Consider the following 24,177-nt stretch of genomic DNA (forward strand, 5'->3'; position numbering starts at 1 on the left):
GTGTCCGTGGAGTTCTGCCCACAGCTGTCCAGGGAGAGAGGCGGAGGACCCAGCCCCAGAGGCCAGCCGCTCTGACGGCAGGTGCGCCACATGGCGCATGGGCACAGGTACAGTGAGAAGTGGCTGACAGTGGGCCAGAGCTGCTCTTGCCGTGGGACGCGGGGCCCAGCCCTTTCCCGGAGGGCCTCATTTACTACAGACGAGTAACTTGGTGCAGAACTAACTGCCCTACACAGCGTCGTTTTCCTATTACTCAGCATGGAAATACGTTCGTTGGGAGCATTTGCTCTGCTCTGTCTAGCATAATGGTGTCATGGTGAGTTTCCCAGGATTTTATTGGCACTGATGCAAAATAGCTGTTTTTTTTTTTTTTTCTTCCCCTCCAACGCTATAATTTTCCATGTTCTGATCCTGCAATCATAGCACCATTTGGGTTAACTCAATTGCTTTGTCGCTTTGGTAAAGACAGCCCACACATAATGGCAATTTAAAAAATCATACAATTTTAATAATTGAGTGACTAAGAACCAAAGTGTCTGATACAGGAAGCTCATAATATTTTGTAATATGATTTTGAAAAGATAATAGAGGGTAGAGAAATGAGTCTGACAAGGAAATGACAACACTTTCTTAAAGTGCTGCTATTAAGTGGGCATGACAAGCCCAGCTGGTTGCTTATAATGTTTAGCAAAGAATGGGACCTTTCTGAGCAGCTGCCAGGGGCAACGCGCATTTGCTTTCTTTTCCCTTTCCTGCTGCCTTTTCTCCTAAGATCATTTTACCGCTCTCCCATCCCTGGCTGTTCCTTACAGACCTGGTGGAGCTAGGGAACACCGGAACCTGCTGCATTTTAACCTCTCTGTTTAATTTTTCCTACTTGGAGCAGTGGTTTTCAAGTCATTTTGTTTTTCCCCAAAGCACTAGAATACTGGAATCCCTTCTTCAAGAGAACATGTGGATGGTAGTCCGAGGTGTAATGCGTATGGTGGCAGCGTGCTCTGATGGAAGGGTCAGAGGGGTAAAACAGATCCTGATCATCCAGACTTTCCTTTCTCCCCACGGCTCAGAGGGACACAGAGAGGGGAGAAATGTTTGAAATCCATTGACTTGGAGCTTGCTAAGAACCTGTGAAAATTCTTTGAAATACTTCCAAAGTTTGCTTCAAGTCAAGGAGATAGAATTTCTCATGCAACTGAGCTTTGAAAATTTCTATGAACTGAACACACTCTGTGGGTAAGGCTCAGGGGGCCTCTTTCAGATTAAAAGGGCATTTCTTTTGTTATTTTGGGGGGTTAATGCTTTGTTTGTTTGGTAAGCTTGAGGGAAGTCTTACAATTTGAAAAGTTTCCCCCAGTAGTCGGTAGGATCATAATTTATCTAAAATAATTCCCTTCAGACTAAAGAAACACTTATGAGAATTCCAGTTTCCTAGGCACTTGGTTTTTCTAATATTGCTTTCTCACCCCTAGAGGATTGTGTGAAATGGTTTCTACTTTTGCTTGAGCACTCAGAGATCCTGGAAGGTTGATGTTTGGCTGTCCTTCCTCAAAGCAGCAAACCCCTCAGGGCTTTCTCTGTCAAGTAACCAAAAAGGGTAAACATGGGACCGAGGTCATACAGCTTCAAGTCTTCGCTCTACGGTTTTCAGATGAGGCCATGGAAGCTCCAACAGGCCAACTGATTTTCTAATGACATCTGTTATCCTTTTTTGGTTTCTAATGTGTCAAAATTAAAATATAATTAAGCTACTGCTGGAGATTTGAAACGTTCTAGGTAAGACAGTTTTGACTTTGATCTGGGAGTCATGAAGGCACAGAGATAAGCTGAAGTTCATTCCAGGTCACCAGTCACCACATAGATGGTGCAGATTTATCTGATGTCAAAACCAAACTTCAGTTTGCCTAGTATTTCTGCTATAATCATAGGATTCTTTGGCATTGTATTAGATGAGGTCCCCTTGGAGGAAAGAATTCATTGTAAAATTAAAGAAAACAGCCCATATGTTATTCTTGATCCCAGGATCAAATTCAGAAATTAACCTTAAGGCAATCTCAGCCTTTCAGGGGCTCAGTTGTTCTCCAAGGGAAAAATCTTTTCAGCTGTGTAGGTTGCCTTAGCGAAAACATGGTGTTAACAGAAGAACTGCCTTTCTTACTTCAATGCTGTGGACAGTAAGTGGCCAATTTACTCAGATCTGAGGGCTGTGAGCTTAGACAGGTGGTTTTGGATGCCCAGCCCAGCTCAAAGCTGTGAGAGTAGATCAAAGCAGATGGCGGTGTTTGGTGTCACTGTCTAAACTGTCACGATTGCCAGACATTTAGGCACACAGTAGGGAGGAGAAATTTCCTGTTCTGCTGCAAAGCCTAAGCCTTCTCTCTTTGTGATTCCCCACTCATTCAGTGACTGTCTCTTAAACTGACTGAATCAGATCAGCCCACAGATATTCCCAAACCATTGTCCGCTTGTGAACCTCTTGAATAATGCTTCATATGGGCTTGGAATTACACTGTCCTTAAGTGCTGACGTGGTGCCTTTTATGGGGATTGGAGTCAAGTTCAGAATATTCCTCTATTTAGAAAATTACTCCCCATTTCCATGTGTCTCAACCTTCTGCAACAGAATTCCCAAAGACCTGTCTCTCTCCATAAGAGAATTCTACCTCCATACACCATCACTAGCAGACTTGACTTGTAAATTGCTTTGTCTGATGAAATGTGAATGAAAGTTACTTGTCACTTCTTTTTTAAAAATGTTTAATTTTTATAGTTTTTAAAGGTTACTTTCCACTTACCGTTATTCCAAAATATTGGCTCTATTCCCTGTGTTGTACAATACATCCTTGAGCCTACCTTACACCCAGTAGTTTGAACATCCTACTTCCCCACTTCTGTGTTGTCCCCTGCTCCACCACTGGTAACCACTAGTTTGTTCTCTATATTTGTGTCTGGTTTTTGTTGTTGTTGTTATTGTTGTTACATTCACTGGAAGTGTGCTGTATTTTTTAGATTAAGTCACTTCTGAGTAGAAGCTTTAAGAGCCATTGCATGGATCCTGTCAATTACTCTTTTTTTTTTTTTTTTTAACCCTCTGCTATCAATCAAGTACGCTCCAAACAGGGCATGCTTTGTCGTTGCAGAATATAAAAGACACACAGTTGAACCACAATGGACACGAAATACAAGTAGAAAAAGAAATTGTTGTTGAGATTTTGGGATTGGTTGTTACCACAGCATATCCTAGCATAATCTAACTAATGCACTTGTTCATCTTTCAAAGCTTAATTCAATGTCATCTCTTCCATGAAATCTCTTACCTCCATAATATGACATTCCTGGATTTGAATCCTAAATTTATCACTTTAGAAGTAATATGACATTGGAAAAGTTATTTAATCTTCCTAAGATTCAGTTACTTTACCTGTAAAATAAGGAAAATACTAATATCTCAAGGATTGTCACATGGCTTAAAATAATTCCTGCAAAGTTCTTCACTCAGTAATTGTTAACTCTTATTATTTATCTTTAGTTTTCCATTTATTATTCTTAGTAACTGGCACACTGCCTCACATTTAGGAAATACTCAATACTTTTTGAGTACAGGACTAAAAAAATACCATGGATGTATTAATATCCATATTTTAGCTTTTCTTAAGAGTCAAGAGTAGATGGACCAGAAGGTCTACCCTGGAATATTCCTTGGACCAGACAGCTTTAGAAGAGAAGAGCATAGTTTTCATTTGCCAGTCACTTTGCATTCTTGAGATGCCAGAGCAGAAAACAGAAAAGGATTTCCTTGTCTCCCATTTGAGAGAAAATATTCACAATTCTCTTCCAGGTTGAATGAGGCACTGATCTATATGCTTTTACCTAGGTGTCTTCTGCCACTCTTTACCAGAAAAATCTATATGGATAAGCTAAATAATGGTTATAAATTATAGTCTTACAATGATCAAAGAGAAAGGATGATTGTAAGATAGTAAAATGTAAGGATGGATTTTACTGCTCTAAATTCTTGTATAAAATGTTCTCATTTCATGTAAGGAGCACTCATGCTGCTTTTATACTTACCCGTTAGGGTAATTTCCTTTTCCTATTCAGAATTAATTCTTGTTTTTAATGGCTCCCCAATGTCTTCCTTTTCTAATAGTTGCTCACCCATCCGTGCATTCATATGCCTTTCTGTAATTCTGGTATCTAAGCACAGAAAATTTTTGTCTCCAGTGATACTAACTGTAGAACAGATAAAACAAGTCAACGTCTTAGTGGTTATCTTCCAAGCACTATCACTGTGGACAACAGTTCAGGAGATAAAAAAGAAAATATGAAAGAGATTTATAATTAAGAATCTAGTCACCTAAGTCTGGTCTAGTTTTGTTTTCCCCCAATTATGTACTAAGTTCTTTAGAAACTTCCTTTTTCTGCCTCAGAGGACTTGAGCTAGAAAGATAAACATCACTCCACCAATTATTTGTTGATTTACTGATTAAGATTTTGCCCACACAATGAGTCGTACTCCTACAACATTACTATCAAGTAGTGTATGCAAAGCCAAGTGCTAACTCAGTGGGATAAAATATGAGTGCAGTAGAAATTAATTAAATGGTCCAAATGGCCACTGTTGAGCCAGGTACCAGGCATAGTCAGCATTTAAGGAGTTTGGCAGAGACAAGAAACCAAGGCCGTTGCTTTACAACTTGATGAGAGCATCACAGACGTCAGTATCGGCTACAGAAGGGGCACAGAAGAGTGAGGAATTGCCTTGAACAAATCATAGAAAGCTCCATATAGGAGTTTTGTTTAAGCTGGATCTGGAAGAACTAGTCATTACATGACAACAGGATGATGTGGAAGGATCAGAGCCCTGATATCAGAAGGCATGGAGGTGGGAGAATAAAACAGTAACATGTTTGAAAAGCTTCATAACTTAGAACTTTTGAGTGTGAGGATTTGGTTGGGAGAAAACTGGAAAAGGTCTCTGTACATGGACTGAAAGGTATTTTGTGATTTTCAAGGTGCAATTTTGATTGACTGGAGGGTAGGAATAGATGAAGAGAGCTGGTGTTCTAAGAAGGAGGTCAGGAGGAATGGAGAGGGGCGATCGGAGTGTAGGCTGAAGATAAAGAATATGTATGGTGTTGAAACAAGTGGATTTTAGGTTTGACTGAACCTCCAGAGAACAACCACAAGTTCACCGGGGCCCTAATGGTAAATGCAGGTAGATTTAGAAGCTTCTTGAAGACCAAAAATGCATCTTATTAATTTCCATGGACTACTACATGCTTGGGCTCCTGCTCAATGACTGCTCAGCAAGGGAGCAAATCTGACCAACCTTTTAATTTTTTCTGCTTCATTCATTCAATCCTGTCTATCAAATGCCCTTATTTACTCCCTCGTGCTTTGATTCACACTGGTGATAACTAACAATCCTAGGATGTCAGTTATGGGTGTGGCTCTAGTGCTGTGTATGTGTTATCTCATAACATATACACACACAGTGAGTTATCTCATAACACATATGCACACAATGAAGAAGGCAGTGCTGTCTCTGTGTGACCTTCAAAACCACCCTATAAGGAAGCTGGCGGTGCATGTGAGTTTCCTCCCCAAAACTCTATGAGTGAGGTAATAGAAATAAAAACATCTGAGGTCCATCAAGCAACTTCCCCAACTGGAGGAAATGTGATTTGAACTCAAGCACTCTGAGTCCAAAGTCTTACCATTTAGCCACCACACTCTACTGGTTCTCAAAGACAGCAAACAGGCTTGCTGATAGACTGAGCATGTGCAAGTACTTGTATACAGTCTGCTTTAAGACAAACCTCTGAAATCTATGGTTCTTGGCAACGTGTTACACCATTTCTGAAAAGAAACAAGTGAAACAGCAGAGTGAGTGGAAGGAACACCAGCTTTGGAATTAGTCTGGACTCCACATGTGCTGGCTGTATAAGTGGGGAAGAGGCTTGACTTCTCTGCAACTTTCCCATAGGTCTTCGTTTGTAAAATGGGAATGGAAATTTACACACTGCAGTGTTGGCGTGAAGATTATGACTAAACCAGGTAAAATTTTCTGGCACATAGTGAGTTCTCCATAAGCCTTAGCCATTAGAATTAATTGATTTCATAAATGTGGTGACCACCTGCTTCTCTTGCATCTCTAGGCTTGGATACTTTTGAGAACAGATTAAATACTAAATAAAGCCTTGCTGACTAGTTGACTGGTATTTTTTGCCTTGCTTGGGGGAGGACATCCCAGAACAATATGTTACTATTAGTCATTTTCTCTAATTTGTACACAGTCTTTTTAATAATAATTTGCACTTTGCATAACCCTTTCTATTAACCAGAGTCAGTTTTACTGACATTACTAAGGCTTGCAAATACCTGTGTTATGGCAGGAATTATGTTTTCCATTCAAGTTTGTCAGATTAAAAAAATTACTGAGTTAACAGAAAAACCAAGACTAGAATATTCATATTCCACAGTGACTGGTTGTCTTTTTAGAATGTCCACTGTTTGAAAGTCCCAAGACTTTTTCCTTCTCGTGACTGTTTCCCACTGAAGTCTGCTGCTGACATTAAGGACGCTGCTGACGCAGGTGATCTGTGTATTTGTCACTCTGCCTTAGTCTCAGAGTACGCTGATGATTTGCACCAGCTTGTCATTTATCTGTTGAAACTCCTCTAGATCTGGTAGGTAACAGAACACACATATCTGGGTCTCAAACAGTACAATTTAAAATTAACTCTTTGGCAAGAAGCAAGTCACACTATTGACATGAACCGATGGCCGACTACATTACGACCTGAAAGAAACCGCTGATACTCGTTAACATCGTAGCTAGTTCTCTGGCTTGCCAGCATTGCATTTTACAACCTAAACACACATAATTTTTGTTCCAAAGAGTAAAGGAATCTATTTATATGATGTGAGCAGTTTTTTTTAAACTCAAGCAACAGATAATGAGACACTCACTAATCCCATGTGGCAAATCCTACTCAGAGAGTACTTTTCCTCCTCTTGCAGCCAATCTGTTATTTGTTATTGTATTTGTTATTTAGTATTCTTTTAAAAACTTGAGTAGAGACATCCTAGCTTTTTGGTCTGCAAGGCAGAAAAATACAGCACTACTTGTCACTCATGGAGATCACCATATGCAGAACAGATTATTCAAAGCTGTTTCCCTAACTCTTCTCAACATTTTTTTCTTCTCGTTGTCTCACAGCATAGGTGGTCTCCCTGAGGCTTTCCCACCAGCTAGATGTATAAATTTTTGCTAGTTACATTCCTTCTTTGAGCTTCAATCTGTATTACAGGAGAGAGGTTAGAGGTAACATTTTTAAAGACTTTTTCCCAGCTCTAAGTTGTATACATTTTGTCACAGTGCACTAGATTGTTAACAATTCAGTTTTACTCAATAAATATTTTTTGAGCTGAAGTCTATCAGGAAATGGATTGAATTTCTGTGGCCAAAGCAATGGTGTGGGTTAATGTGTTAATTCTCTATTGCTGCTGTAAGTTAGTTATCACAGATTTAGGGGCCTAAACAGCACAAATGTATTATCTTACAGTTCTTCAGGTTAGACACATAAAGACACTTTATGTGTCTCACTGGAATAAAATCAAGGCCTTGCCAGGGCTGTGTTCCTCCTAGAGGCTCTTGGAGAGAATCCGTTTCCTTGTATTTTCCAGCTTCTAGAGGCTGCCCCATTCCTTGGCTCATGGCCCCGTCTCTCTGTCTTCAAAGCCAGCAGTGCTGCATCTCTGTCCATGACTGTCTTCCCAAGTCACATCTTCCTTTGACTGATTCTTCTTTTCTGCTTTCCTCTTCTACTTTCAAGGACACTTGTGGTTACCTGGGACCACCTAGATAATCCAAGATAGTCTTCTTATTTTAAGATCAGCTGATAAGCAACCTTCATTCCATCTGCAACCTTAATTCCCCTTTGCCATGTAATCTACCATATCACAGGTTCCAGGGCTTAGGACATGAATACCATGTGGGGCTGGGGGGATTGACCACAGTTATATATGCATTTATTTAACAAATATTTTTTTTAAACAACTATTATGTGCCAGACACCCTGTTAGGAACTGGGGATATGCCAAAGAACAAAAAAAGATTGTTTTCAACCATCTTGAAATTTTCACTGGGAGGTAACATGGCATTAATTAGATTATCACAGATTCGAGTGTTAAATTGCTTACTTAAATAAGGAAAGAGGGATACTATGAAAACTTATAAACAGATTCACTGACCTAGTAAAAGAGGCCAGGAAAGGCTTCTCTTAAGAAGTAGTGACTACTGAATTGAGAGCTAAAGGAGCAGTTGGAATTTACCAAGTACAGAAGGGAGGAAAGAGAGTTCCATACAGAAGCAACAGCCTGTGCAAAGGCCCTGGGGCAGGAATGAACGTAGCCAATAAGACAGACTGAGATGAGGCCACTGGGGTTGCAGATCCAGCAGGAAGGTGCCATGATGCCTTATGAGATGGAGCTAGAGAGGCAGGAGGGACCAGAGCATGCTCTGCCACTTGTATTGGTCATGCCTGGAAAACTTTGTGCTGATGGTGACAGAAAGCCATGCAGCAATTTAAGTAGCACAGTGACCTGACCAGATCAGATTTGGAGAAGTTGATTTTGAGAATAGAAGACCCAGTCCCTGCCTTCAAAAAACTTCCAGCCTGTATACTAGAAGTTATGAAAATCAACATGAAAAGTGAAATAACATGCAAACTGACTAGGCAAACAAGACAAACAACAAGTTTGTTGTTAGATGGTACAAATAGCTCTGAACTTAGAGGATGAAAATCAGAGCGAATGATCTAAAAAGTCTTCCTGGAAGAAGATAGACTTGGGATAACCAGGGATATACTTCAGTGTTGATACTTCTTAAAGGACGCACTCTATTCATTTTTGATTACTCTTTAACAAATTACCACACACTTAGCAGCTTAAAACAACCTTCATTTATTGTCTCACAGTTCTGTAGGTTGGAAGTCCAGCATAACCTGTCTGTGTTCTTGGCTCAGGGTCTTAAAAGCTGAAATCAAAGTGTTAGCAGAGCTGCTTTCTTTCCTGGAGGCTCTGGGGGAGCAATCTTCTGACAGGTTCAATTAGGCTGTTGGTCAAATATAGTTTCTTTGTTTTTGTTTGTTTGTTTGCTTGTTTTGGGGCGAGGTAATTAGGTTTATTTATTTATTTTAACAAAGGTACTGGGGATTGAACCCAGGACCTCACGCATGCTAAGCACACACCCTACCTTTGAGCTACACCCTACCCCTCTAGAATATAGCTTCTTTGGTTGTGGATCTGAGGTCCCCATTTGCTTGTCACGGAGCCCTCTTCAACTTTGAACAAGCAAGAGAAAATTCTTCTCATACTTCGAATCTCTCTGACTTCTCTTTCCTCTTCTGCTTTTAGATGATCATGTGATTCCACTGGGCCCACTCCATAATCCAGGATAATCTCCTGATTTTAAGGTCAACCAATTAACCTTAATCACATCAGCTAAGTCCCTTTTGCCAGGGAAGGTAACACATTCAAAGTGCTAGGATTAGGGCATGGAATATTCTTGGAGGCTATAATTCTCCTTGCCATAGACACTAGAACTAGACAGAATGGGAAATTTCAAAGGATATATGCCTTTACATTTTTTACATTATGGCTGAGAAGAAGTTTAAGTACAATAATTACCATGTCGGGGGTGTGTGTGTGTGTGTGTTTGATATCATTGTGGTAAATGCCTGTGAGACCCAGGCGCATACACCTGTTTTAAACAAAACCTCAAGGCCTTTGGTTCACTGCAGAGCACATGACCAACGTAAAGTCTTTCAAATTCAATGTTTTAAAACAAAGTCTGAACTGGTCAAACAAAATATATTTGTGAGTAAATCTGGCCCAAATGGCTGTCAGATGTCAACCTTGGAATAGATTTTCTGTAAGCTGGTGAAAAAATAATGTAGAAAAATGACACAGAACTTGAGGCACTCAGACCTAGAACTATTTATTGTATCATCACCAGCATTTGAGAAAATTGCTGCCTCCTCCTTGAAACATGTTCTCCAGAACGCCATTCTCCTCCTGTTTCAGCCTCCTTCAGCCGTCTTCTCCCCCAACTCCAGACACTGAGGTGCCTCAGGACCTGGTCCTCTGACCTCTTCTCATTCCACATTCATTCCAGGTGATCTCATTCAGTCCCTGGCTATAAATGCCACCTTGACAGTGATGACTTCAAATTTTTATTTTCAGTTCTGACTTCTCCCCTGATATACTGTCATTTCTATCTAGCTGCCCATTGGACTCCACTTCCATTTCTAATAGCCATCTACATCTTAATGTGTCCAAACCTGAAATCTTCTTTTTCCTTCCAAAACCATCTCCTCTCACAATTTTCTTCATCTCAGTAAATGGCTACCCCATTCTTTTGGCTGCATAGGTCCCAAATCTTGGTATAATACATGATGTCTATCTGTCTTTCTTTCTCTCTCTCTCTCTCTCATCCTCCTCTCTCTCTCTCTCTCTCTTTTTCTTTCATGCCCTACCTTAATCTACATCTAATCTATCAACCAGTCATGTTGTCTGGATCTTTGAAGTGCACCCTGGATCTGGTCACCCCACACTATTCCCAGGGCCATCACCCGGGACAATCCAAAACCACCTCTCCCCTGGATATGGTGCTGCCCCCTGTTTACACAATTACCTTCCTCCTGTCTATTACCCATGGCAGCCAGAGTGATGGTGTTTTAAGTGTAAAACCTAAGTGAGATCACATTCCTCCTCTCTTAAAATACTCCAGTGGTTTCCCATGTTACCCAGAATACCTTGCCGTGTTCTTTGCTTGGTCGGTCATCTGACTTTGCCTGCATCCCCGACCTCATCGCCAACCTCCTTCTCTTTTTCTTGTTACTTCAGTCCCATCGACCACCTCGCTGTTCCTTGATCAGATCAAGCACACTCCACTGCCTTCTCCCCACTTGTCTTGCCCTGTGGCTTCATTTGGCTATCGACTCTCGTGTCACATAATCAAGAGACCTCCCTTGACTGCCGTAGGTAAAATAGCACCCCTGTCCCACCACAGCTCTCTGTATCCTTTTCTTTCCCTTTTAAACAGAATTTATACTGCATGACAGATGACAAGTTATATACTTGATGTTTGTTGATTCTAGTGACTCTCCCTCTTCAGCAGACTATAAGCTCTAGGAAAGCAACAACTTTGTTTTGTGGACTGAAGCACTCAGTACCTGGAACAGGGGTAGGCGTGTCAAAAGAATTAATAGATGAGAATTTTGCTGGCAGGGATTTTTCTGAGTTGGTGAATCTTAAATGAGGCTTTAAATGAAGAAATGATGGATTGATAGAGGAGGAAACAGGGGCATTTCTGAGGAAGGAGGTGGTTCTTATAAGGAAGTAAGCTGGAAGTGAGCAAGACCCAGATCTATAAATAACTAAAAATAAAAGTAATAGTAACAACAGCTAGTATTTACTGAGCTCTTACTGTGTGTCAGGTAGTGCTTGATTATTTTAAGCCATTTAATTCTTGCAGTGATGCTATTAGGCAGTTACTATTACAGTTTTACTACTAATGTTCATTTGTCCAACTGAACGTTTGAAAGAACAGACAACCAGCAACCACACAGATTCCTGGTCCTTCCAGCACACAACAGAGTATTCAGTCAGAAACTGCCTGTGCTGCGGCGCCCATGTAAAGTCTTAAATATGAATAAGGAGTTATGCATAAAGGCAGCCATTGCAACATTGTAGAAGAATGAAAAGACAGTGGTAAGTCATTTTTATATAGAAGTAGATCCAGGAAAAAGGGGAAAAAAAGCCCCTCCCCCTTCCACACTTTTTTTTTCTAAAGGAAGTTTATGTCTGCTCAAGAATTTAGAAAAGTCATTGGTTGAGATCCCAGAGTTCTGTACCTTAAAAACCAGAAGTCAATGTATTAATCTAAAAAACAAAATTCTGAAGACTTTAGAGTCATATAAACCTAGGCTTCAATCCTGGCTCTGTCATTTATAAAAAGAAACTAGGGGCACTTCCATTATATGATTCTCAGATTCCTTATCTGTAAAATGGACTTAACAATTGCACTGTATCAAAGGGAACTTATGAGGAGATTGTTGCTCCTTTCTTATGAAATCAGACTCCTTCTGCTGTTTCCTGTCTCGTAGGGATGACTGGCATCACTGTATATCCAGTTCTGTATTCTAGAATCTACATCCCATCCTTACCACCCCTCTTGCCTTCCTCATTCTCCCCATCCTTCCATCCTGCCAATGTCACCACGTATATGTCTATCAGAGCCATTCACTTCTCTCTCTCTTCCCTTTGTGTCTCCTACACACTCCTTAGCACAGACCCTCAGCTCTTGCCCTAGCTTACTGTAATAGCCTTCGAAGAATTCACACTTGCACTTTGGTCTTGTTTCTCTCCATTTCCACATTGCAGTGGAAATAATGTTCTTACGATGGAAATCTGATCAGATTCCTTTCTTCTAAACTCCCCAATTTATAAACCTTTCTGTTTTCTTTTTGTTCATAGATTTATTCCCAAATTCTCACCTCGTCTCACCTTACCTATCTCATCACATATTCTTCTCTCCACCTCTCTTTGTTTTCCAACTTACTGGCTTGCTTTGAATTCTTCAAACATGCCACGCTCCCTACTGCTTCAGAACCTTTGTGTTCCCTTAGATCACAATGCTTTTCCCTCTATCCATCCCACTTCTGTTTAATAACCCTCCTGAATTACCCTTTCTTTACCTCACTATCTCTCTCAGTTTCTTTTCTTTTTTTTATGTGTTTCTGAGACTCTTGTTATTGAATCTTTACAGCTCTGTTGTCAGTTTGTAATTTTACATTATTACTATGATCATTTGATTAATTCACCCAGTGGACTCTATGATCCTTGAAAGTAGAAATCTCTCTGTCTTTACTGACCATTCTATCCCCAGTGCTTAGCACATCTTCTACATAGTAGGTGTTCTGTTAATATTTACAGAATGGACAATTAAATGAGAATTCACATAATGTTGGTCACATAGTAAACTCTCAATCACAGTAATTATCACAATTTCATCTTCTCGCTGCTTCAGTTGTCATATCACCTCAGTATATATATTCCCTAAAAATATTCAAGGACTCTACCATTTTACAAGAGCAGACAGCAAGAAACCCCCAGATAGCTGAAAAACTGTCTCGTGTAGAGTTTAAGTCAATATTTAAGTCTGCATTTAAAATGAAAGAATGAATACCCAATAAAATGATTTCTATTTTTGTACAGTATACTAAATAACAATGTGCCTGGTAATTAGCCAAAAAATCAGTTCTTTTCTTAAGGCCACACCCAGTTTATAAAAATAAAACTGTCAGCAGCATAGAGGAGGATGAGGATGCCTGGTTTCCTTTGGTAAGTGGGCAAGCAGCCCATTCTCCTAACAACTGAATCATGTTCACAAAACATAAATTAAAAAGGAAGGGAGTTATGACCCAACTCTCTCTGCCAATCAGTATAATTGGAACTTCATCTGTTAAAAGATTATGTCTCCCTACTCTGATTTTAGACTCATAGTACGTCTGAGTTCACTCTGTCTTTCTAAATTTATTTCCTGTTACCTCTTTTTTTAATACTGTATTCCATTCAGAATGAGCTACTTGCTGTTTTTATTTTAATCTGTATCCCCAAACTTTCCCCTTCTCTGCTTTTACTGCAGCCTTCTTTGCTGCCTAGAAGGTCTTCTGTCTCTGTCAGTATAATCTTACCACTACTTCAAGACCTGCTCCAAGGCATTCTCTTTGCTAATAGCCCATCCAGAAAGTAATCTTGACCTTCTAGTCTTCCTGCAATTCTTTTTTTTTTTTTAATTTCTGCAATGACATTTGTCATTTTACCTGTAACCTTATAGTGTATGTATGTCTTCTGCTAGAGTTTAAGGTCCCTATGGAAAGAGTTCAAATCTGTTTCAGTCATATGGCATCGTACTTGCACATTGATGGCCTTAAATATTTATTAAGTGAATAAATTAATAAGTAAATATTTAAATGGAGGGAGGGATATATAGATTTCAATAACACACTGTTAAGGAGAATCTAGAAATCACATCGATGGCATACATCCATGCTCCTAGGTTATACTTCTCAAAAATGAAAACCTGAAGAAAGATCAATAAATTCTCAAAGAAGCCTGTATCACTCCTAATCATTTTCTTGAGATGCAAGCTTTAGTTTTGCTTGCTTGTGACATAACCTATTAGAAAGAAAAACACAGTCCTACAAATTGTTTAGTAGAAACAAGTAGGATAACATGCATAATACTGAAGAGCTAGGGGGAGCTGGATCCAGCAAGCCCCTTGATGGACTCATCTATGGAGTTAGCCAGTCTGTGTAAATAATGGACATCATCACTGAAAATGGTGTCTGGAGCCAGGATGGGGATGGCACAGAGCAGGTATACACAACTTACTCTCTTATTCAGTGGACAGAAAAGACGTCACTAATCACACATGGCATTGTTTTCCTCTGACAGGTGCAATCTGAGAGCGCTTCCCAGCCCAGTCCTCCAGGCAGCCCATACCGATTGAGCTGAGCTGACGCTCAGGAGAAAGTCCACTTGCCACTTGCTGCACCTCACATCCTAATGATCCCAAACGATGGACTGTTTTTTTTTTTTTTTTCTGTTTTGTTTGTGTTTGTTTGTTTTAGTTTCAGGTGACTGATAATATATTTTAAGTTGTGTGACACTTTTGGAACACAGTTGAAGGATATATAAAGATCATTACAGAGTTGTATGGGTGGGTAAAAATTTCTCCAGTGGTCACAAGGTACCTGCTCTTCTATGATGCCTTCTGCAAAAGCTACATTGTAAGCAACGGTGTTCCCTAAAGTGTGTCCATTATTGGGTTTGATAGATATCAAAGCCTCCCAGGCGATTGCATTTAGTTTCTTACTTTTTTTTTTCCTGAAAATAACAAGTTTCTGGGGAAAGGTTTAAATTTCTGAAGTGTGTGTGTGACTTCATCTGAGTTATATTGAGATGTTGTGTCATAAACTTCCAGGAAACCAAAAATAGCCTAGGATTTATTTTTGAATCAGGAAATTTGGGTGACCTGGGCCAAGAACAGCACAGGGAGCTTCCACCACCAGCAGTAACTTAGTGGTACATGCATCTAGGCTGGAGGACCTCAACCCGGTGCAGTTTTGTCCCCAACTCCCTCCCTGGGGACATTTGTCAATGTCTGGAGATATTTTGGGATTGTCACAACTGGAAAGGGAGGTGCCACTGGCACTAGTGGTAGTGGTAGAGGTCAGGAGTGAATATCCTTCAGTGCAAGGATATAGTTCCCACAGCAAACAATCAGCTGACCCAAAATGTCAATAGTGCCAATTTTGAAAAACCTTGATTCAGAGGGAGTCTCTCTAGAATGTTAGCTCGTTAAGGCCAGGGATCTGTTTTTCTTAGAATTCCTAGTACAAGGCCTAGAACAAGGTAGGCACTTGTTATGTACGACTGAATGGAAGAATGAGGGAACAGTGTACTCACATTTCAAGAACTCATGAGGTTACTTAGGAAAATGGAGTGATTCCGGCTTTATCTTCAGTTTTTATTTCAATAGCGTCTCTGTTGGACCGATGAGCATGTGACACTTCAAGACAGTAATGATGAAGTTCCTAATATATTTAAGACATAAATAGGTACTCTTGCCTTGGCCCAAAATATCAAGCTGTAATGTGGAGTTAACAAGGAAGAACTGACGCTTGAAGCATTGATGACTCTATCCCCATCATTAGAAACGTAAGACTTTCTCTTTAGACTGTGAATGGGCTCCCATCAGTTTCAGATTGTGAGGATAAATTAATTTTTAAATGTTCTATTATTGCCCAGTTATCTTTAGCAATAATAATAAAGATTATAATAATAACACAAAAAAGAGGTTAATCTTTCCAGCTCATGTGGTGAAGTGTTAAATCTTTGACAAAATTATTTCTAATCATTAATCTCCAAAATTTATCAAGCTGGCTAAAAGACTTTTAGTATAATGTTCAAGATGCTGTCATAAGGTCACCAGAAATTAGAAAATATATTGTGAATCTCTAAGTCCTCAGGGCTTTCTGCTCTCTCGGGGGTGAATTTCGACTTGGGGCTCAGCTAAGGTAGAGTTGGATGTGGACTTGTCAGCGTTTCTCTAAAAGCCATCTCTTTGGTCTGGTCCTGGGACCTCTGGCAGCCATTGGACAACCCACCCCCCCCCAACCCACCGCCAAGCATGCAATAGAGAACTGACATTTGTCAAGCAACAACACAATGCCGGGGGTTTGGGGTTTTTTTTTTAAGTCTATCCTTTTCTTCGTTAATCTTTACAATCTCTCCACGAGTGAATGCTATGGATGTGGAGACTGATGCTCAGAGTGGTTAGTAACTTCAGCAGGATCACCAAGATAAAAGGCGCAGGGCTTACATAGAATCTGGGTCTGCCTTAATTCCAAAGCCTCAATTCTTTTTGGTTTCTCCATCTGATACTTGTTTACGAGGGCTCTGGCTATCTGTAGGTGTGTTCCCTTACCCGGGTACTTCCTCCCCCCATTTAAAAGAACAGACATAAAATATGTGGCAAATATGGTAAGCAGCAAAAGAGACTGAAGATCCATTTCAGTTTTTTTTTTTTAAACAGTGAAGCAGCAAGAACATTTATTTCCTGAGCTAATATATTTAAAAGTAGTTTAAACGTGCTCTAGGCAACTGCTGTAATGAATCTAGCTTCTTTTCAAGAGAAACATTCGCAAGGGGCTTCCGGGAAGTTCTATAAACAGCTTCCCCTTATCCATTCACACTTATGCACGTTCCTCAAGGTAGGTTTGAAATGCTCAGTTTGAAATGCTCACTTGTGAATTACTTAAGTTTTCTAAACTCACGAGTAACATGAGAGTAATAATTCCTTCTTCATAGGGTTATTGAAAGTATTGAATAAGTTTGTGGGGATAAGAGTGTAGAACAGCGCAAGTATTTGGTGGTGATTTCTTTCTCAGATCCTCAGAGAGGACAGGGACCCTGGGTTTCCACAGTGGTATCACATGTGAAGATAATTTTGTTGATACTCCATTGCCCCATCATTCTAGTGGATTTCCAAGGAACCTCTTTAAATTATTAGTTCATTGTCAGCAGATGAATTGTGCAAAAATTGCTCTCTCATCACCATTCCAACCACCTGGAAATCATCCTTGAGATGATTCTAGAACAGTCTGATGCTATATATTAGCGTGACTTTATTCTCAGGACCCATCAATCACTGGGGAAAACAGAATGAAATGTAAGTTCTGGTGACCCTCTCTAAAATACGTAACTCTAAAACAATGAAAATTTATAATTTGGGTGTATATGTGTTTGTATTTTTTAAATAAACCTAAAAACCAAAAATCAAGCGCATATAATCAGGAAATCCCCTATGGCTCTTCAACACACCAGATTCCTCAAACTCCCTAAATAAACTGATCATGTTCCCATGATTACAAGCAGAATTGATCCCATTATGCCTTTGTAAAAGTTCTTTTAGAAATTAAAATTTTTATTTTTTCAAAAAGATGTCTTTTTCTCCAAATGACATTTCCCAAAGGAGAAAGTTCTATTCACCACATCTAGGGAAAAACGTGTCTATATTAAACCTGACTCTTATTTTAATAGAAGTGGGAAATACGTTACATTTTTTTTTCTCCACTATCATTCTTTGACTGAACCATGTAATTGGCACTGAGAACTCTGCGCTCAAATTGGATATCAGAGCTCAAGAAGTCTGGAAAAAATTGTTCCCTTTTCTTACCACTTTGATGACTGATCTTAAAAGTTCTGTGGTGATTTTTTTTGCACTAACCAAATGCTTAACTTCACATGCTTGGGTATTAGCACAGAAAGCAAATTAAACTAAAATGTATCACCAGCTAGTCTGCTTTATACAACGAATAGCTTTATTTTCTGCCAATTAGGAAAATTATCTTCTAGGATAAAACCTGTGATTAACCTTGAAGAACTCAAACTTGTATAAATCATTGGATTGATTTTGAGAAAGGATAAAAGTGGCCATCAAACAGATCCTGGGTTTATTCAGGAAAAAAAAATAAGCCTGTAGTTATTACCTGTTTCCCTCATCTCAAAATACTCTACCCCACCTTGCTTTTTCAGATTCAGTCTTCGTTCCCAAATCACTCCCAAACTGCAGCTAAATATAGTACTTTCTGGACTTGCCAAGTTGTGACTCCCTGAAAGTTGACTTGGAAATATCTAAGTGTCACAGATATTGACAGAATGACCAAAGCAGACCTGTGATTTTATTTCAGGGAGAAGTGCCCAGTGGGAAAACTAAGTGATGTTTTACCTCAAAGGATTAATTCAGGCTAGTAGAGAATGTGGTGTCCGGAAATATTACACTTATATTTCCTAGTCTTTTTGATGCTCCCATTGTGGTGAGAACAAACAAGTGAAATTACAGTAAATTCAACCAAGCAGCCACACAAATAATCTAAACAGAGGAAATGTGTGTACGTATTCTAGAAACTGAAAGTTCCAGGGTTGATTAGTAATGAAATGTCTGTAGAATTAAAAATAGCATCAAAGTTTTTTTCGAATAGTAACGAACCGTCAAAAGTGTATCACCCTCCTCAAGATTCTGCTTGTTCCTTGCAAAGAGTTTCCCACATGTTCTGGAACGAGAGGAAAGTTCGCATCTGCAAAACTACAGCCAAAGGGATGGATGAGAGGAAGAGAGGAAGCTTTATCTTTCCCTCTCTCTTCTTTGTGGCCGTGATAAAAAGCTCCGCGGCCTCCTGTCGGTGACCTTAGTCTTTTGGAGGGCCGGGGGGTGCAGGCCCGGCTCAAGCTTGCCTTTAGTCAGTGATCTGTGAATAGCTCTCGGTCCCTTAATGACGTGAGCGCAGGCTCCAAAGGGAGCGGGTGACTCAGAGCGCAGGAGGTACGGAGATTGCCTGAGCAGCCATTAGCACGTCATTGGTAATCCCAGCGACACCTTTCACATCCGCGGTATTTGTCTCCATGCTCTCCGCGGAAGGCTGTGAGAATGTTTTATTTAAGGACTCTGAGCTGCCTTCTCCCTGACGGATTGCTTGTCTGCAGGGCTTACTAACACTTGCAGATCTTCCAAGAGGAGAGGGGTGGGAGATACAGAATTCCTAGTATAGTTACTGGCCATTTCAGTGAATGCAGACATGATGCTTCTGCACTTGGGAAACTGCGTGGCAAATTAAAACTGCAGCCACAGTCCTTTCACTTCACGACAGAAAGCAGCACAGACTCAGCTGTGGTTTTGCCTGGCAAATTCTATTTAATTTCATAGATATCTGTCAAACATCTAGGGAAATAGTATAAAATCCTGGTGAAGAGGCCGGCCTTGCACGGTCTGATAGGGTTCCATCTGAATGCCAGTTTTGTTGCTTTCTATTTCTGTGACTTTAGGTGAGTTACTTATGATCTCTGAACCCTGATTACCTTATCTGCAAAATGGAAATAATGGTGACCTCACAGGGTTGTTGTAAAGATTCAATGAGGGATAAATTGGGAGTTCAAGATTTGCAAACATTAACTGCTATACATAAAATAGATAAACAGCAAGTTTCTTCTGTACAGCACAGGGAACTATATTCAATACCTCATAGTAACCTATAATGAAAAAGAATATGGAAACGAATGTATGTATGTATGTATGTGTGTGACTGAAACATTATGCTGTACACCAGAAATTGACACAATATTGTAAACTGACTATAATTCAATAAAAGAAAGGAGGGAAGGAAGGAAGGAAGGAAAGGAAGGAAAGGAAGAAAGAGAAAGAAGAAAGAAAGAGAAAGAAAGAAAAAGAAGGAAGGAAGGAAGGAAGGAAGGAAGGAAGGAAGGAAGAAAGAAGAAAGAAAGAAAAGAAGGAAAGAGAAAGAAAGTATATATATCACCACCTGGCAAATAAGCACAAAATGTGTGCTATTTCTATTTACTGGGCACTGGGCTAGGTGCTGGGCTTTAGGGATCCACAGAATGCAGTTCATCCTTGGAGGAACTCACAGCGTAGAGGGAGACAGGCAGGGAAACAAACAACTGTAATGTAGTGTGATAAGCTTGTAAAAATGAAAATTTTGATTCAATAGATCTGGGGCGGAGCCTAAGAGTCTGCATTTTTTTACAAGCACGCAAGCGTTCATGATGACTCTGGTCCAAGGACCCCACATTGAGGAGAAAAAGCCTGAAGCAATGTTGACAGTGCAACAGGAAAAATTCTAGGTGCAGCCAATCCTGACCACCTCCGCTTTTCTGCCTGTGGATGCTTTTCCTCCCATTCTTCCATGGCCCTACTTGCCCCCAGGACCTTTCTCACACCCAACGCCAAAATGCTAAGCAAGGGAAGGAAAAGCTCAAATCATGGTGTGTTTAGCCAGGGACAACTTTTGGAAAAGGTAAACCTTGAGCCTGATCTTCAAGACAGTGGTGGGCATGGATGGTCACCTAGAAAGATAAAAGAAAAAGGAGCAGGAAAGTGTGCCTTTCCTGTCAAGCACATGAAATTGTCGGTTTGGTATATTTCAAAAGCCAGGGAATTTGCAGCGGGAGTTAAATATAGTTATTGAACATTTGCCACATTTATGAACTTCAAAAATGTTGAGAGAACATTTTTATTTTTTCCTTCTCACACGTGAGGCTTTGGAAATGTGTACAATTAGCTCGGATTATCAACCCCAGTGGGTGGGGAGTTCCATGTGCACCTCCCACGAGTTCTTACGAGTGTAACTCCTGCAAGCAGCACCAAGCAAACACGGGTCTAGCTGCTTTCCTTTTGACAGCTAAAGTTTCATTGCAAGTCAGTCCTAGAGGCAATGCTTGAACTTAATTGTAGGACATTGGAGTAGTTAGATTAGTACCCAGCTGGTCTGCAGATCTATATTTGGGGATCTGACACTTTCCAGCAGGGCTTCCCTGTATCATGGTTTGTCTCCTATTCATTCACACCTTCAGGACTCGGCTCACCCTGAAGCTCCTGCCTGGGGCACTCTCCCAACTCCCCTCTCCCGATTGAATTTTAAAACTGAGTTGATGTTTCATTGTTCTAGTCAAGGCAGTCTTCATCCCACATTGAAAACTTCTTTTCTTTTCAACCAGACTGTCCAGCAACAACAGTGAGACTTAAGGTCTTATGAGCCTCTGCCTTATAATTGGGCAGTCCTGGATTTGAATCCCTACCGTGCTACTCAGTAGCTGTCCAACCTCAGACACAGCACATTAGCAATAACAAAACCGCACTGCCAATGTTAATAATGACTGTTTTCTGGGTTCTGCCTGGGTGCCAGGCCATTGTGCAGCTACTTTATACATACTCTCTTATTCAGTCATTATAATGACCTTATGAGGTTGATACTGAAATGCTTGGTCAAAATCTCAGCTTCATCTGTAAAATATATTATTTACAGTAATTGCTGTTTCAGTAATAGTTACCTCTTCTGTAAATAAGGTAATGTATGCAGATTTATCACTGTGTGTGACACTAGTAAGCATGCATGTGTGAGCCTGCACGTACACACACACACACACACACGTGCAGCACCTGTGTACCTGGATGGCACATGCACCTCAAACTCATCATTTTGAAATTCTTGCTTCTTTTCTTCCCTTCCCATCTCAGCCATTCACATAACCACCCACCCACTCACCCAAGCCAATCACCTAGGCTCATCTCATTCCCATGGCATCTGTTATGTGCCACACCCTGTTCGAAGCCCTTCATCATACCGACCATATGAGGTCTGCGCCGTTATAATTCACATTTTACCTTTTAATGAAACCTTAATACTCACACAGTCCTGTGAGGTAAGTACTTTTAATGTCCTCATTTTGCAGATGAGTAAACCAAGGCACAGAGTGAAAAAGTAGCTGACATACGGTCCCGCGAGGAGGAGCTTGTATTTTAACCCAGCTTGGCCGCAGTGCTATCCTCAACCCCATGTCTAACTGATTCCCATGTCTATATGATTGCCTTATTTCCTAAGTGGCTTTCGAATCCATACCCTTCTTTCAATCCCCACCGCTGTCTCATGGGACTGCGACCACTATCACCTAGTTACTTTCCCTTACCCCAGTTTTTCACCCCTCGTAAGTCATCCTCTACCTCCTACACGATGAACTGTCTATGGAGCACATTTAATCACCAATCCTTAGCTTATCATCTTTCAATGGTCTTAATTGCCTTTAAGATAAAGTCTAAGTTCCAAGGCCATCTGTATGTGGCCTCTCATCTTTTGTCTTCTGCTTTCCCTGTTTGTTCTTTATAAGTGAATGAACCACCTGCACACAGGTACAGAATAGCTTACAAAAAGGCACAGAGTAATTAAGTTACTTGCCCAGTTTCACATGGCTTAGATTTAAATCTAAGTGGTGTTGGCTCGAGAGTTCTTGCTCTTTGCCATCATGCCTGGAAAAGCAGGTAAAGTATGCTGATACAGTAAAAATGTATTTAGAGGAAGACCAGCTCACCACCCAGTCAGTTGGCTAAGGAGGCCTTAGTCTGGCCTACATCCTTGCAGGGTCCAGAAATCTGTTCTCAGGACTATTCCTACCCACAGTCACGACCTGATATATAAAGCCAGAATGCCAGTTTACTAAATTACTATGAGATCCATAACTCTCCATTGGATTAGGTAGATTACACGAACATATGACCCTTTTAAGAACATAGTATCAGAGCAGAAGGAATAAGTTACATGGTTCTCATTTGCTCCATAACTTCAAATTGTGACTGCCTGTTGGATCCCGCTCCACTACCGGGATCCACCTTTGAGGGTACTTGTGTTAGCGTGACAGCATCCTCCCCTCCCCACCCTTATAGACAAGACTTGGATAGACAATGACCTATTACTGTTTCACTCATCCTCATCCTCTGGGAACATCTTATGATTATTTCTTTACATATGTTAATATTCTTAAGCTGGTTACAGGTATCAGAGTCATTCTTTCCTTCTTTCTTTTTATAATTTTAACCTTTTTTTTTTGGACTGGTTTTTTTGTTTGTTTGTTTTAACATTTTTTATTGAGTTATAATCATTTTACAATGTTGTGTCAAATTCCAGAGTAGAGCACAATTTTTCAGTTATACATGAACATATATATATTCATTGTCACATTTTTTTCTCTGTGAGCTACCGTAAGATCTTGTGTATATTTCCCTGTGCTTTACAGTATAATCTTGTTTATCTATTCTACATTTTGAAATCCCAGTCTATCCCTTTCCACCCTCGATGCCCTTGGCAACCACAAGTTTGTATTCTATGTCTATGAGTCTATTTCTGTTTTGTATTTATGTTTTGTTTTGGTTTGGGTTTTTTAGATTTCACATATGAGCAATCTCATATGGTATTGTTCTTTCTCTTTCTGGCTTACTTCACTTAGAATGACATTCTCCAGGAACATCCATGTTGCTGCAAATGGCATTATGTTGTCGGTTTTTATGGCTGAATGGTATTCCATTGTATAAATATACCACATCTTCTTTACCCAGTCATCTGTTGATGGACATTTAAGCTCTTTCCATGTCTTGGCTATTGTAAATAGTGCTGCCATGAACACTGGGGTGCAGGTGTCATCCTGAAATAGGGTTCCTTCCGGATATATGCCCAGGAGCGGGATTCCTGGGTCGTATGATAAGTCTATTCCTAGTCTTTTGAGGAATCTCCATACTGTTTTCCACAGTGGCTGCACCAAACTGCATTCCCACCAGCAGTGTAGGAGGGTTCCCTTTTCTCCACAACCTCTCGAGCATTTGTCATTTGTGGACTTTTGAATGATGGCCATTCTGACTGGTAGTTTTGATTTGCGTTTCTCTGATAATTAATAATATTGAACATGAGCCATTCTTTCTTTGAAAGTTTGTTTCGAATATCTCAATTCCAATTCATAAGTAAGAATTTTATGGTTTAATACCTGGAAAGCAATCTTATTTTCTTTCCTTTCAAAAATAGTAGTCACTCTTATCAACTACATTCTGCCAAGTTTGCTCACAACTCTATAGCCTTACACTTGCAGGTCCCACTGCCTGGCTAACACTAAATCAGCTATCAAGACCTGGCTCTTGCCTCTTTCTCTGAAACATCCTTCAATCTTGCTAGGCTGGGTTGGGTAACCCACTTCTGTGTGTGTACTC

General features: G+C 40.2%; 1 protein-coding gene across 5 annotated transcripts in view; it reads left to right on the plus strand.

Annotated features, from left to right (window-relative positions):
• Positions 1–24,177, plus strand: part of METTL15 (methyltransferase like 15) — a 469,830-nt gene that overhangs the window by 333,974 nt on the left and 111,679 nt on the right. Inside the window, exon 11 of one of the 5 annotated variants that reach the window (XR_004323125.1) lies at positions 14,526–14,542. The exons of the other annotated variants lie outside the window; for them this stretch is intronic. The gene's annotated coding sequence lies outside the window, so the exon portion shown is untranslated. Of the gene's footprint in view, positions 1–14,525; positions 14,543–24,177 lie in introns of those variants that run through there. 5 annotated transcript variants of the gene reach the window in all.

This window comes from Camelus ferus, chromosome 10 (genome assembly GCF_009834535.1).
Source record: "Camelus ferus isolate YT-003-E chromosome 10, BCGSAC_Cfer_1.0, whole genome shotgun sequence".
Classification (NCBI taxonomy): domain Eukaryota; kingdom Metazoa; phylum Chordata; class Mammalia; order Artiodactyla; family Camelidae; genus Camelus; species Camelus ferus.